Source organism: Synchiropus splendidus, chromosome 10 (genome assembly GCF_027744825.2).
Source record: "Synchiropus splendidus isolate RoL2022-P1 chromosome 10, RoL_Sspl_1.0, whole genome shotgun sequence".
NCBI lineage: Eukaryota > Metazoa > Chordata > Actinopteri > Syngnathiformes > Callionymidae > Synchiropus > Synchiropus splendidus.
This window is the reverse complement of record NC_071343.1, coordinates 20,115,721-20,127,906: the sequence shown is the minus strand read 5'-3', so window position 1 is coordinate 20,127,906 and position 12,186 is coordinate 20,115,721. Positions and strand designations below refer to the sequence as shown.

The 12,186-nt window shown below is 46.4% G+C and overlaps 4 non-coding genes across 4 annotated transcripts; 3 read left to right on the top strand and 1 right to left on the bottom strand.

Annotated features, from left to right (window-relative positions):
• The first annotated feature begins 2,692 nt into the window (after positions 1–2,692).
• On the top strand, positions 2,693–2,802 carry trnal-caa (transfer RNA leucine (anticodon CAA)). The gene is made up of 2 exons: positions 2,693–2,730; positions 2,757–2,802. It is a non-coding gene; the product is annotated as a tRNA-Leu (tRNA).
• A 2,133-nt stretch (positions 2,803–4,935) lies between these two features.
• Positions 4,936–5,008, bottom strand: trnak-cuu (transfer RNA lysine (anticodon CUU)). Its single transcript has one exon. It is a non-coding gene; the product is annotated as a tRNA-Lys (tRNA).
• A 746-nt stretch (positions 5,009–5,754) lies between these two features.
• trnan-guu (transfer RNA asparagine (anticodon GUU)) lies at positions 5,755–5,828 on the top strand. The gene has a single exon. It is a non-coding gene; the product is annotated as a tRNA-Asn (tRNA).
• Positions 5,829–11,472: 5,644 nt separating this feature from the next.
• trnak-uuu (transfer RNA lysine (anticodon UUU)) lies at positions 11,473–11,545 on the top strand. The gene has a single exon. It is a non-coding gene; the product is annotated as a tRNA-Lys (tRNA).
• Positions 11,546–12,186: the final 641 nt, after the last annotated feature.

The window sequence follows — 12,186 nt, the reverse complement described above, 5'->3', positions numbered from 1 at the left end:
ATGACCCACCACGTGGAATACCATAATGTCCGGGCAAAAAGAAAGACTCCTTCATCGTCACGACCAGTGTTGCCAACTTAGCGACTGTCGCTATTTTTGGCTACTTTCTGGACCCCCCAGCGAGAAAATTAGACAAAAGCGACTAGTAACAAATCTAGCGACTTTTTTTGGTGATCAGAGGCTCCAAGATCGCAGGAGGGGGAAAAAATAATTGCGCCGTTTTTTCTCTTTCCCCGTTAAGAGAGAGAGACAAAGAGGGGCGGAGAACAGCGTGGACTGTCGCTTTTACTCTCTTTCTCACTCACAGGCAGACAGACATGGCGCGTGCACACACACACACTCACCAGTCTCTCCTCTGCTTCCTCCCATCTCGTTAGATCGCCACAGAGTCTGGTCATTCCTCTGTCTGTTTTTGTCGTCATGTGCATATTCCTCTCATTCTTTAGAGCATTTCTATTTTCTCCTCTTGTATTCAATTGCAATGCCACAACCAAAAGTGCATACACAAAAGTACAGACGGGAGTGGGAAACCTATCCTGAATTTAAAGGATGGTTGAAACCACTCCCTGGCAACAATACACAAAATAAAAAGTTTTTTTGTGTATTAATAAAACAAAATAATAAAGCAAGCTGTAGATCTTGGACTACAGCTCAACAAAAAAAATCCAAAAAATAAAAACCAAATTAAAAAAATTAACAAACCAACAATATATATAGGTGTATATGTAATAACACCAATATGTAATATATATGTAATACCCCCACATTTGGATTGGACCGCTTTCTCGTCTAGCTACTTTTAGCTACTTCTGGGCGGGCCACAGCTACTTCCTATGCTGGGGAGTTGGCACCACTGTTCACGACTGACCCTTCTGAACAAGACTGGGCACTGTGGTCCAGGGCCAGACCCACATCATCCAGGCCTGGCCAGCCTGAGAGATAAGATGTTCAAATGGTGGTGGACTCAGTCATACTCAGGATGCGGCTTGAACCTTCATTATTACAATACATTGAGCATTCACTCTTCACAGGTTCCTCTGAACACAACACTCATACAAGTTTTCATGTTGTCATTTCCTGTTTGATTATCCATCAAAAGTTTCTTTCGTTTATTGACTTTAAATGTTGTCCCCTCTCGGTCTCAAGGCAGCACAGCTCCCTCAGGGTGGCCTCCTCAGGCTTCTTGATCCTGGGAGACTGCGCTGCTCGCCACGTCGACGCTGTGGGCACAAGAACACAAGTGAGAGTGGAGTGAAACTTACCAGTTGTCTGTGACTAAGGAGAAAATGTGCTCACAACCCACCATCCCGATGGGCGACTCTGGATCTTCTTCCTCGTCGATGCCCTCATCCGAGTACCCCACCTGGCCTTACGGTGACATCCCTTGTTCCTTCTGAGGCACGTGGGAGCCTTGTTGTACCATCGTCTCCAGTCAATATGAGCACCAAAAGCTGTTCTGAACCTTCACATGCCCAATCTAAATCTTCATAACGCCACTTCAAATGGATTAAAGGAGTAAATCTTCCTTCCTAAACACCATTATATTTGCGGGTGGGTGAAAGCTCGAAGACGATGACTTGACTTTTTACTTTTCAAACCACCACAACCTCAAACAAACACATGTTCAACCAATCTTACATTCATGATGCAGAAATGAAACACTGTTTGACTCCATGAGAGGAATATTTACTCAGTGCATGCCACACATTTCATCACAACTTTTTTGTCTCTATTGCTCAAGAAAGATGTTTCCAAGACGCTGTGATCGTGTCGATGTTAGTACTCTGCGTTGTAGCCACAGAAATTCCAGTTTGAATCCGGTCACGGTACTTTGCTTTTCTTCACATCACTGTGAGCCTTCAGTCCCATCCAATATGTTGTTCTTCATTGGACAGGTCTGCAGAATGTCTCCAGTCAAAATGAGGGTTGCTAATAACATTGTGATCATGGGTTCAACCCCAGCAATTACCTTTTTTTTATCATTGATATAAAACATGCAAGGAAATATAAAATGAATTCACCCGTTCTTATAGGGACTGTTGCTACCGTACATGATCTGTTGGAGGCGTCTGAATTCAAATGACCTTATAGATGCATGAGGAAGGTGAGAATGAACATCACAGATGAAGTACTGGAGTATGTGTGACTGGTTTCCACATGACCACTGGAGGTTGAATTCAAAACCTTTTCTACCCATTGTGTCAATGTGGACCCACTTGATACCTGGAATACGCAGGTGTCAAACTGAATCCCAAAAGGAGCTGTGGATGGAGCATGTAAACTGCACTGCAATGCTCAAATGTCATTTGTTCTCAAAGTAGTTTTATCCTTGATAAACCAGTGACACCTGGTGATGCTGTGTAATAATGGATAGAAATAAACCTTTTCTATTTGTAAACTTAAATGTAGTGATGAGGCCACTACTTTTATATTCACACACCGTAACACGACAAAGATGTTGCTTTCATTCCTGAAAAGGTTTGTGTTGCAAAAACAAAATCATCATTTGAGCGTTGAAAGTACATTAGTTACTGAGCACATAAAAGTCAGATGGAAAGAGCAAAATATGATTTAAATAATCAATATAAACAGTCCAAAAATTTTGCTCAAATCTGTGATCGCTGAACTTTGCAGGGTTTAACTGGTTATACCAGTTTCTATCAATCTTCTGACAAGACTGTGAAGGTCAGTTGTCAGGATGGCCGAGCGGTCGAAGGCGCCAGACTCAAGGTGATAAACCTTCCTAACCATGGGACTTCTGGTCTCTGAATGGAGGCGTGGGTTCGAATCCCACTTCTGACAAATCCTTTTTCTCTGCCCCATTGTAAGGTCACGTTTCCCATTCTTGCTCTCTTTTATTGCTTCTAAAGCGCTGAAGACTTTTCTAAAATCTGTCACATTTATTTCCCCTGGCAAATACAGTGTTGATATATACAGATTCTAATGTCATGAGAGAGAAAAAAAGTAGCCAGTTTAGGGGCGAGCATTTCCATCAACAATCCTGAATCTAATCAAAATTTGTATCATGCACAGTTTCTGTGATCTTCCACAACTGCAATTCCTCACCGGAGAATAATAAAGAATAATTAAGTAGCTTAGTTAAAATAACTTGCAACTGAAAAGAGAAGTAACAAAAAACTCCTCCTTGCTCTTCTGAAAAGTTGTGCAAACAGGGTCTATACCTGTGTGGGTTTGAACTACCAACCTACCAATTAATTTTCTTTCATGCGTGTTAGGATTTCAAGATGGGTCCAGACATCCGCTAGTTTAGGAACTTTTCTGACCTAAGTGGCCCGGCTAGCCCAGTCGGTAGAGCATGAGAATCTTAATCTCACGGTCGTTGGCCACAGTATTTAATCTGCCTCTAATCTGGGTGGTCTACATCCTTGGGCCCACACGATGCACCTACTGCAGAGGCAAATCTTCCCTTCTCTGCGTTATGTTTGTGTGTCTGTCTGCTGAACGGAGAGCTAAGTGGTCTCATCCTCCTGCTTGTTGTGTGCTTGTTCAACTTCTCTTCAACAGGCACAGTGCAACATTTCCTTTCTGTGTGTTTTATAATTTGTTTGTTCTCTCGTGTCAAATTCCCTCCCCTAGTTCTTATTGTGTGTCTCTTTGTTCCCTGATCTTATCAACTGACAGTGCTTGATGTCTTTTTTTCCTCAAAAACTGATGTGTAAACCTGTTTGTGTGCTGGATGTGTGGTTTAATGTTAATGTTGCTATGTCACCAGTCTGCAGGCACACAGCAACGGCAGCAGGACTGTACCAACCATATGTCCTGTACATTGACCAGTGGAATGACTGTGCCACTGAGTACCTGGAGTCTTTGTTTGAAAGATGTTACTTTCATCTGGAAAAAGGATTTTGGGATCTCAAAATGTGGAAAATAAACATTTTTGTGCCAAAAAAAAAAACATGATTTGAACCTGAAAAGTAAAGCACATTAAGTAGTTAGCAAATAGAAGTCAGATGGAAAAAACCAAATGTGACTTGAAATCAAAAAATAATTTAACAGTCAAACATGATTTGCTAAAAATCAGTTCCTGTGGGGAAAAGTAGTACTGAATGTAACTTCACTTCTTTGAACATGTGTGATGCACTGCAACAGGTTTCGCCATTACTTTATCTACTCCAAGGCTCTGCCTCTGCCTGTAGCGATAAGTTCCCACCCAGCAGTCAGTTTTGCGTGACACTGATGGAATTGTGCAAACATGCTTTTAGATCTCTAGCTTCCATGCAGGAAAATCATGCTCAAGATTCTGATGCTTCACTGGCTAATTGTGTTAGGACCATGTTTATCATCCCGAGTTCCAGCATGAGCCCCTCAATATTGGGTGGAAGTTCTGTATTACAGTCAAATGCTGCCATTTCATGACCTGACCACTAATGAGTGGCTCTTGTTTGAGATTAATCTCTCAACTTTAGCTTCCATGCACCGCTGTGACTATAATCCCCTTTCACCCCTCATTTCACTGCCACATCTGACATCTGACTCTCCTGGTGGCCCATTGCAGAGAATCACAAGAGGCAGCTCAGCAGTCTGAAGCATGAAGCAGGTGACCACAGAGCTGCTAAAAACACTGGAAACACACGGCCACGCTCTCGTGCCTCTGACCACCTGTAGTTCATTGTTGAGTCCAATGAAAGATCAACTGTGTCGCCTGTAAACACCAATGTCTCTCATTGGTCGATTTGTTTATGCTGCAGTGCTAATATTTACCACATGAGCCTGATTTGCACATGCGTCATGCTAGAGCATTACAGCGTCCCTACGGTCCTGGTATATGTACTACATTGATTTGTGCTGGAGTTCTGTGTTTGTGTGACAGAGACACAAACATCACACAGAGAAGGGAAGATTTGCCTCTGCAGTCGGTGCATCGTGTGGACACAAGGATGTAGACCACCCAGATTAGAGGCAGATAAAATACTGCGCCCAACGTGGGGCTCGAACCCACGACCCTGAGATTAAGAATCTCATGCTCTACCGACTGAGCTAGCCGGGCCACCGAAGTGAGGAAAGTTCCAAAATTAGAGGATTTCTTGAACCATCTTAAAATCTTGGAAAAAGAATATGAATTGTTAGGTTGGTGGTTCAAACCCACACAGGTATAGACCCTATTTGATCACAGCCTGTGGAAAGAGGAAACTGAAACTTGAATGAAAAAAAAGATCAAATGAAATATCTCACCAACACAGCTGTCAAGCCACGTCACAGACGGGGCAGGAGTCTTGGAATTGAGTAACTGTCTATTTCAGAAATAAACTCTCAGTGAAAAACACCTAACACCTAACAACATAATATACATGTATCAAGTGTCGAGTAACCTTGAGTAAGTGGACTGTTTTTATACTGTTCTCTGAGCCAGATGTTTCCTTTCTCAATACCACATTAGGAGACATTGAGTGAAAGTCTCAGCAGGTGACCTGGGGTGCGAGAGGTGCCTGGTACGAAACCCAGATGAGCCCCATCTGAGGGACTCCTTTTAGAGTTTTAGTTTCTGTGCACCCTCTGTAACCATACTGCCCTATATCACACTAGTGAATGGGCTTGTTCCAGAATGATCTTTCAACTTTAGCGTGATGAGGTTCCTGCAATGAATTTGATCAATCAATCGATAGGTATCAATAGAGAGCAGCTGACCAAAATGATGGTCAGTTTCCCACACTGGGAGTCAATGGTGGCCTGAGGGCTCGACCGTATGGAACATGTTTACAAACGTTTGATCCAGATGTTAGATTGCTGTTTCATGTCACTGTGGCGCAATAGGTTAGCGCGTTCGGCTGTTAACCGAAAGGTTGGTGGTTCGAGCCCACCCAGGGACGTACACTGTTTTATGGATACTAAATTGTGTTTCAACTGGGCTGTCAAACTCAATCCCTGAAGGGGAAACAAAGGCTTTGAATTCAACTGCGATGATACAATTGAGAATGTCCATCCATCCATCCATCGTCGTCCGCTTATCCGTTGCCGGGTCACGGGGGCAGCAGCTTCAGAAGGTCACGCCAAACGCCCTTCTCCCGAGCAACATCCACCAGCTCCGACTGGGGGATCCCGAGACGCTCCCAGGCCATCGTAGAGATATAATCTCTCCACCTGGTCCTGGGACGACCCCTCGGTCTCCTCCCAGCTGGACGTGTCTGGAACACCTCCAAAGGGAGGCGTCCAGAGGGCATCCTGATGAGATGCCCGAACCACCTCAACTGACTCCTCTCAATGTGGAGAAGCAGCGGTTCTACTCCGAGCCTCTCCCGAGTGACAGAACTTCTCACCCTATCTCTAAGGGAGACGCCTGCCACCCTTCGGAGAAAACCCATTTCAGCCGCTTGTATCCGGGACCTTGCTCTCTCGGTCATGACCCAAAGCTCATGACCGTAGGTGAGGGTCGGGACGAAGATTGATCGGTATATAGAGAGCTTTGCCTTCTGGCTCAGCTCTCTCTTATGGACAACAGTGCGGCAAAGGGATTGCAATACCGCCCCTGCTGCCCCTATTCGCCGACCAATCTCCAAATCCCTAATCCCCTCACATGAGAACAACACCCCGAGATACTTAAACTTCTCCACTTGAGGCAAGATCTCAGTCCCTATCCAGAGAGAGCAATCCAACCGTTTCCGGTTGAGATGGTCTCGGACTTAGAGATGCTGATCCTCATGCCAGCCGCTTCACACTCAGACGCAAACCGATCCAGCGTGAGCTGTAGGTCACGCGATGATGAAGCCATCAGAACCAAATCATCTGCAAAGAGTAGAGACTGGATCTTCAGGCCACCAAACCGCAAACCCTCCTCACCAGAGCTGCGCCTCGAAATCCTGTCCATGTAGACCAAGAACAGGATTGGGGACAAAGCACAACCCTGGCGAAGACCAACCCTCACTGGGAATACATCGGACCTGCATCCAAGTATACGAACACAACTCCCGTCCCGGGAATAAAGAGACTGAACAACCCTCAGTAGAGAACCACTCACCCCTTCCTCCCGAAGCACCTCCCACAACCGATCCCTGGGCACCCGGTCATACGCCTTCTCCAAGTCTACAAAGCACATGTAGACGGGTTGGTCATACTCCCAGGAACCCTCGAGAACGGTCGCAAGAGTAAAGAGTTGGTCCGTAGTTCCACGGCCAGGACGGAACCTGCATTGTTCCTCTTGAATCCGAGGTTCGACTGTCGATCGGACCCTCCTTTCCAGCACCTTGGAGTAGACCTTACCAGGGAGGCTGAGGAGTGTGATGCCTCTGTAATTTGCACACACTCTCTGGTCCCCCTTTTTAAATAGAGGGACCACCACCCCCGTCTGCCACTCGTCCGGTACCGACCCAGATCTCCACGCAATGTTGAAGAGGCGTGTCAACCACGACAGCCCATCAACACCCAGAGCTTTCAGCATTTCAGGACGAATCTCGTCAACTCCCGCAGCCTTGCCACCGTGCAGTTTTTTGACTACCACAGTGACTTCAGCCCGAGAAATTAACAAAGACTGCCCATCAGCCTCCAGCTCTGTCTCCCTTACCTGGGGCGGAATATCCGGATTCAGGATTTCCTCAAAGTACTCTTTACAACGACCAATTACATCCTCTCTTGAAGTCAGCAGCAAACCATCCTTGCTGTAAACAGCTTGAATGTTCCGCTGCCTCCCCCTCCTGAGGTGCTTCACCGTTTTCCAGAAGCGCCTTGGTGCCGATCGAAAGTCTTCCTCCATGGACTCTCCAAACTTCTCCCACACCCGCTGCTTGGCCTCAGCAACAGCCGAAGCTGCAGCCAGACGGTACCTTGCAACTGCCTCAGGAGTCGCACAAGACATTAGGTCTCGATACGACTCCTTCTTCAGTCGGACAGCTTCCCTGACCTCTGGTATCCACCAAGATGTCCTTGGGTTGCCGCCCCTTGAGGCACCGATGGTCTTCAGGCCACAACTCGCAACTGAAGCCTCAGCCATGGCGGTTTTGAACACCGACCACTCATGGTCGATGTCCCCAACCTCCACAGGGATGCGTGAAAAAGCTTCCCGGAGGTGTGAGTTAAATGCTCCTCTGACGGCTTCGTCCTCCAGACGTTCCCAGTTCACCCGCACTATCCGTTTGGGTTTACCTGGTCGGTCTAAAGGCTTCCCCCGCCATCGGAGCCAGCTCACCACCAGATGGTGATCAGTTGACAGTTCTGCTCCTCTCCTAACCTGAGTGTCCAGAACATGTGGCCACAGGCCAGATGGAACGATCACAAAATCGATCATTGACCTACGACCTTGGGAGCTCTGGTACCAAGTACACTTATGAGCCCCCTGATGTTCGAACATAGTGTTTGTGATGGACAAACCATGTCTAGCACAGAAGTCCAACAACAAACAACCATTCGGGGTAAGATCAGGCAGACCGTTCCTCCCAATCACGCCTCTCCAAGTTTCTCTGTCATTGCCCACGTGAGCATTGAAGTCTCCCAGGAGGACAATGGAGTCCCCGGGTGGGGTCTCACATAGGACCCCATCCAGGACCCCCAAGAAGACCGGATACTCCGAACTGCTATTCGGTGCATACGCACAAACAGCAGTCTGAGTTTTCCCTCCCCGAAGCCTAAGCCTCAGGGAGGCGACCCTCTGGTCCATCGGAGAGAACTCCAACAAACAGGCGCTCAACCGGGGGCTTGTGAGTATCCCCACTCCCGCCTGGCGCCTCACACCATGAGCAACACCCGAGAAGGACAGAGTCCAGCCCCTATCAAGGAGCTGGGTTCCAGAGCCCAAGCTGTGCGTGGAGGTGAGCCCCACCAGATCTAGCTGGTAACGCTCCATCTCCCACACTAAATCAGGTTCCTCACTCCACAGAGAGGTGACATTCCACGTCCCCAGAGCTAACCGATGCAGCCCAGGGCCTCTGCGCCAGCCTTCTCTCCTTCCACTGCCACCCAAATGACAGCGCACCTGACTCCTGGATTGCCCTCCACAGGTGGTGAGCCCATGGGGCAACGATGGGATGGATGAAGCACGGTCCACGCTGCTCTTTCGGGCTGTGCCCGGCCGGGTTACGTGGGTCGCCACCAGGCGATCACTGACGGGCCCAACACCCAGGCCTGGCTCCAGGTGTGGGCCCCGGTGTCCCTCCGGGCCGGGTACTCCTCATCCATTTTCCCTCCTCCATAAAGTCGTCTGGACCGTACTTAGTCTGACCTCTCATCAGGAGCACAAGGCTCCTGGTAGGATCATCATGTGGACACTGTATTCATGTGGACACCAGTTGTACATAATCTGTGATGTTCATTCTCATGCATCAGGTTCGATAACAACAATCCATTGAAGGTGTGATGTTTTTTTTCCTCTCTGGTATGTTATACATGCATGATAAGAAATTGGTTCGTTTCGTGGTTGAACCAATGACCTTGGTGTTATTAAAAACTGTCATTTTGACTGGAGTCATTCTGCAGACCTGTCCAATTGATTATGAAGAACAACACATGAGATGGGGCGGAAGACTCACAGTCATCGTGTCTGTTTCAGGCAAAAGGGGACATTTGATGATGAGGATGTGGGAGTGGATTTCCTCTTTACCGTTCTTACCGTTGTTGCCTCGGTAGGTCCATATATAAGGCACATTTGATTATAAGATGCATCATCTGTTTTTGAGAAAATAGAATGCTTTTGAGCTAACTGGCCTGCTATGACACGTGTGTTTCACACACGAGGAGAGCTGTTATACTGGTGTTTTGGAAATGAAGAGACAACGCTCTGTGGAATGAAGAATCTGAGGTTGTTTGTGAGTGTGCTCAGTTATCCGGGTGATCACGCTGCAAAGGTTTGTATCAGGATCAACCGGAATAGTAATTGTCAAAGAAAACGTTTGGCCTTCTATCCAGGAGGTTTCGTCAGTTCTATTGAGCTGGGTTGGAGTTCAGGCTTATATCAGGCCATGTGAATGGGACAAGATGTTGATGGACAGGGGTGGAGCCAGTCCAGTGTGATGGGTGACAAGAGTCAGCATTATGCTAATTGAAATGTGTTAACGGGTCCCTGCCCATTGAGGATGGGTATTGATGGGCCATTAATGCAAATGCTGAATGTAGCCCAGGTGGCAATTGGGGCTATTCAGATGTTGATGCCACACTGTACAGCTGTGAAGGACCTGTCCAGGTCTAGATCAATGGCTAAATCTGCCTGGGGAGGGTGTTCAGGACAGCATTGTATGACAATGAAAGATGGTGTCTCTGTCTTCCACCTCTGTTAAGAGAGGGTTTTTCCACTTTGACAAAAATGGCCTCTTTTACTCCTCTTTCAAACCACTGGTCTTCTTTTGCCAAAATGCAGACATTGCTGTCTTCAAACTTCAAAGTGTTACTTGTCCTCTAGATGTAAATGGACTGCTGAGTCTTGTCCAGAGGAGTTGGCTCTCCTGTGTTGGGCCATTCGTTTGTGGAGAGGTTGTTTAGTTTCTCCAATGTAAAGGTCTGGAACTCTTGGCTGCACTGGACTGCATAAACCACATTGCTCCTTTTCTGGCTCATAGGGAATAACTATGCTGTTACGGCACTGGACATTGTTTTCTTTGTCCTTTGTGTTCCCTTTTGATGTTTTGGTCATTCCTGATGCGAATCTGCTCCTTCTCTCTCCCCCTAGGTGAGCTGGGGATGTTTTGGGCTCGATGTCTCAAAGTTCTGATGACTCCAAGTTTTTGTTCTAGTGAGAGTCAAACTGGAGGTATTGGTCGGCGTGTGTTGGTTTCCTGTACACTTCGATGTTGAGGTTCCTGTCTGCTTGGATGTTTACAGCACAGTCCAGAAAAGGTAGTCTGTTGTTTTCCACATCTTCTTGGGTGAATTTGATGTGTCCGTCTACCAAGTTGATGTGTTGTGTGAAGGGTTCCACTTCATCCTTTTAGATTAGGACCCAGGTGTCATCAACATATCTGAACCAACAGCTGGGTGGTGTGGCCTTGTATGAAACTGTTAGAACTGACGAAGCCTTCTGGATAGGAGGCGAAACGTTTTCTTTGATAATTAATAGTCCGGTTGACCTGATTCAAACCGTTGCTGCGAATCTGAGATTCAAATTCTGAGCCAAAGAAGAAGAGAAAGACAACACTGAGGTTCACTGATGATGGAGAAGCAGTATTTCATTCCTTGAGTACATTTTAAGAGGTGTTATCAGGGGGTTAGATTGGGCATCAGTACCCTCAGTACAGTTTTTGGAAATGAATTAAAGACGAAATTGTCCTACATCCTTGTGCCCACACAATGCACCCAGAGTCAAATCTTTCCTTCAATGTGTTATGTTTGTGTGTCTGTTTGCTGTCTGTCACTCAAACACAGAGCTAAGTGGTCTCATCCTTCAGTTGTCTAGACCTGTACAATTGCTATCTGCCAGTGGATCGTAAATGTCTGGGCTGATACATCAGTCTCGACCAATACTGTTGCGTTGCAAAGCGTGCGCTGAACCGATGATGTGCAACATCCCCTGCTTCCACACCACGACCCTTGTCCAGAGCCTGGATAGCTCAGTCGGTAGAGCATCAGACTTTTAATCTGAGGGTCCAGGGTTCAAGTCCCTGTTCAGGCGATGCTTTTATCAGGCACATCGTCTCCAGTCAAGATGAGCACCAAAAGCTGTTCTGAACCTTCACATGCCCAATCGAAATCTTCATAACACCACTTCAAATGGATTAAAGGAGTAAATCTTCCTTCCTAAACACCATTATATTTGTGGGCCGGTGAAGGCTCGAAGATGATGACTTGACTTTTTACTTTTCAAACCACCAGAACCGCAAACAAACACATGGTCAACCAATCTTTCATTCATGACGCAGAAATAAAACACTGTTTGACTCCACGAGAAGAATATTAGCGCAGTGCATGACACACATTTCATCCTAACTTTTTTGTCTGTATTGCTCAAGAAAGATGTTTCCAAGACGCTGTGATCGTGTCGATGTTAGTACTCTGCGTTGTAGACACAGAAATTCCGGTTTGAATCCAGTCACAGTACTTTGCTTTTCTTCACATCACTGTGATCCTTCAGTCCCATCCAATATGTTGTTCTTCATTGGACAGATCTGCAGAATGTCTCCATTCAAAATGAGGGTTGCTAATAACATTGTGATCATGGGTTCAACCCCAGCAATTACCTTTTTTTTGTCATTGATATAAAACATGCAAGGAAATATGAAATGCTAGAATGTAATTTGTTCTCAAAGTAGTTTT